The sequence below is a fragment of the Rhea americana genome, unplaced genomic scaffold, assembly GCF_003343005.1.
Source record: "Rhea americana isolate MKP2758 unplaced genomic scaffold, rheAme1 scaffold_135, whole genome shotgun sequence".
Classification (NCBI taxonomy): Eukaryota; Metazoa; Chordata; class Aves; order Rheiformes; family Rheidae; genus Rhea; species Rhea americana.
In genome coordinates this window covers 2,628,216-2,631,694 of record NW_028185428.1, presented here as the reverse complement: position 1 = coordinate 2,631,694, position 3,479 = coordinate 2,628,216, and the positions used below count along the sequence as shown (strand labels likewise).

At 59.4% G+C, this 3,479-nt stretch overlaps 1 protein-coding gene across 2 annotated transcripts in view; it reads right to left on the bottom strand.

Annotated features, from left to right (window-relative positions):
* Positions 1 to 497, bottom strand: part of GRK6 (G protein-coupled receptor kinase 6) — a 16,030-nt gene extending 15,533 nt beyond the window's left edge. For both annotated transcript variants that reach the window (XM_085298116.1, XM_085298112.1), the window contains exon 1: positions 478 to 497. The gene's annotated coding sequence lies outside the window, so the exon portion shown is untranslated. The remainder of the gene's footprint in view (positions 1 to 477) is intronic.
* Between the last annotated feature and the right edge of the window lie 2,982 nt (positions 498 to 3,479).

Below are 3,479 nucleotides of genomic sequence, written 5' to 3'. Positions count from 1 at the left end.
CAGCCCCCTCCCCCAGGAAGCCCCGCCCCCTCCGCTTGCGCCGCTGGCCTCCCGTTGGCCCGCGGCGGGCGGAGGCGTGGGGGGGCGGGGGCAGAGAGGGCGAGCGGCGCGCGTCATTTGGCGGCCATTGGCGAAGCGCTGTCTGGGGAAGGAGAAGGCGCGTGCTGATTGGAGAGAGAAATGTCAGTCAGAGAGCGTAGCCACAGCTCCGGAAAACGATTGGGCAAGTCCCAACGGCGCCCACCGCAAATGCGGCCCCGCCTGCTGCCGCCTCTGATTGGGTTGGGAGCTGCCACTCCGTGCAGAACGGCACCGTGATAGGGGGATTTCGTAGGGGGCGTGACCGAGCGGCTCTATATAAGGGGGTTCCGGGGGCCGGCGGTGGCAGTGCAGCGCGGTGGGTGGGAGCGCGGCTGGGGGCGGCCGCTCTGCGCGGCCCGCGCGTTGTTCCCGTCTTTCTCCCTGCTTGTCACCTACCGCTCTGCGGACGGCCGGGGTGGGGGTTGGGGTTTCCTCACTGCGATCCCGGCGTCGCCTCCCCAGCGCCCTTAGAGTCGGGGCTGCGGGTGTTGCGCTGCCAGCCTCCTCCCCCGGGGTGAATCGGAGGGGTTGGCTCTGCATCGTTCTGGTATTTGAGCTCCTTTAGGGCTCTTGAGTAAGTACTACTGCTCCTGGAGGTTTGTTCCTTCCACTGATTTGCTCTAAAAGCCTTTTCTATTGATACTTCAATTAGAAGCAGCTTCATCCCATTGAAAGGAAGGCTGCAGTGTAGGAGCCTCTTCATGTCTATTTTACTCACAGTGTTGCAAATACGTCATTTAACTTTTCTGCAGAGCTTTGTCTTCCTTGAGCCCTCCTACTCTGCTGCGATGGTCTGTCAGCCCTGCGGATTATCTGGCTGGCTCCCTGCTCCCAATGTGCTTGCAACTGTTCCCGTTTACGCTACCATGCCTTCAGCAAGTTGTGCCTGCCCTGCAGTGATCTCGCATCTGCCCCATCCTCTGATTTCCTACTGCGGCTGTGACCTCCACCTCCGAACAACGCTGAGGTCTTCATTGCTCTGGTGTACGTGCACGTGCAGCTCTTCTGGCAGCAGCGGGATGCCTCAGCTCCCTCTGCCCAGCTGTGAAGTTTAGGCAGTGTCCATGGGCTGTCTATGCCTCCTGGCAGCTGGGGCACCAAGCAGGGCATAGTGGGTGCTACCCACTGGGTCTACCCAGTGGGTGTCTCAATGCAAAGCTGCTGGTGGGGGCCGATCCAGGCTGCCTCTGCACTGAGCATCACTTAGCCATGGCCTTGCTAGCAAGCTGTAAGGAAAAGGTTCATGTTCTCAGGTCTGTTAGGCTTGTAATAACCCAAATTATTAGAAGCATCCATGCCTGTGCAATCTGTAACGACTGTGGTCTGCTGTGTAATCTTGCATCTGCTGGAGAGGCAACTTTGCATCTTGGGTTGCTTATCAGTAGAAATAGTGAGGAACAGCATATTTTGCTCTGCCGTGCTTTTGAGATGATCTCCCGTGTCAGTCTGTCATTGAGAGATCAGATCACACTGGATTTTTTTTTCTTTTTTTTAGAGCTGTTTTCCTTTTAAAGGTGGCACATAGTTGTTCTGAGCTTCAGATACAGTGACGTTATTGCATTTTCATGTATTTGCATGTTTATTCTTTTGGTCACTACTCCAGTTTCCTCCTAAATGGCATTTTACAGCACYGTCCTCAAAATGGATGAATGGTAGTTGTAGTCAGAGCAGATACAGGTGTCTGGAGGTGTCCCAGTACCCCCTGAGAGGCCCGTTACCACCCCAGATGGTGGAAATAGGACTCTGCTTTTTAATTCTGCAGAGGACACACAGCTGGGTGTGGGGAGGAAGGGGGGAGAGGGCTACAAACCTACTAGAGAACAAGCTAAGAATTCAAAATGGTCTTGATAAATTGTGGAAACAGCCTGGGAATACAGAATGCAGTTCAATACGTACTGGTGCAAGGTGCTGCATTTAGGCAGGAATAATCAGCGCTTCAAGGAAAATTATTTTTTGGATAATACTTGCGTCATAGCRGCTCACAAGCTGAGCAGGAGTAAGGGTCGCACGGCCGAGGATAAAGCAGACTTTGTATGAACTTTGAGTAGAAAGGAGCTCTGCTGAGAGAGGAAAATAACCCGCCTGACCTGCTTGCTGCAGACAGGACATGATGCTGGATTAAGATGCAGCAGGAGATGCTCAGTAGGAAGGTTTTCCCCACTGTCAGGCGGTCAGAGCGGAGAWGCGCTGCGAGAGGTCGCCGGAGAGCTGCAGTGCCCGAATAGCGCCTGGGGTGAAGGAGGGGTCCAGGCGCTCTCAGATCCCTTCCAGCCCTCCTCTCCAGGATTTTGTGATTCAGATAGCAGCTTGAAGCACAGGATGGCAGCTCCCACCCAAACTGGGACCAGTCTGGCTCTGTGGGGTCTCCTGACCCAAGCAGGGGTCCCAGTGCTCCCGACTCCGGCTTGCCCCCTGCTCCTGCTTGGCAGCATCCCGGTGCCACGAGCTCCTGCCCTTCCCCTGCTGGAAGGAGGGCTGGGACCTCCTGATCCCTCCGCCACCTCTGTGGCGTTGGGCAAGGCTGAGGGCAGGGCACCGTGGGGCTGGTGCTCCCTGCGGAAAGCTGTTTTCCTCCCTCTCTCCCCCGGCTGAGCTGGCCCGGCTGTGTCCCCATCACATGCCCATGCCTCCCGGAGTATTTTTAGCAGCAAAGTGCTGTTTAATTGTGAAAACGCAAAAGGTTGTCTGCAGGAGGGGAAGCAGGGCGAGAGCGATAGGGCAGCTCCTTCCGGAGGTCGTGCCAGCGCGTCTCCAACCGCTGGGGCCCCGTCCTGGGACAGTCCCCGCCGGGAGCGGGGCCGTGGCAGCGTTGCTGTGCCCCGGTGCTGACGCCGCGAGGGGCCACGGGTGGCCCGAGGGTCTGCGCTGCTGCGTGCGCCCGCGTCCCTTACGGACCGGCACCGCCCCGCGCGCCCCCCAGGCAGGACGTGGCCCCGCGGGTCCCGTGCGGCCGCGCCGCGGCCCCGGGGCCGGCGAGGCTGGCTGGGGGCCCGCGTTCCTTGGGATCCAGCTCCCAAACGCTGGCAGCTGTTTTTAGCCTAGTGAAAGTTTGATGTTTTGAGATTTTCTATTTTGAGCTGCAAAGCTGGAGAAGTCGAGCAGACTCCGACCCCTGCGTGTCCGCACGGAGCGGCYGGGCCGGCCTGACCCGGCGCAGCGAGCGCGGCCGGGCACGGCGGACGCTGGGCAGGCGCTGCCCCGCAGGGCACGTTGTTGCCCCGGGTCCTGCCCCCCGGCAGCAGCCGCGGGGCCTGTCCCCGTGCTCCATGCCAAGGGGGGATGCGCAGGACCCAAACGTGCTCGGCGGCAGGCGGGGGCGAGGCGGGCGAGCAGCAGCGCTGGGCGCAGCCCGCAGGCAGACACCAGCCCCGGCCGTGCGTTTTGGCCTTTTTTTTTTT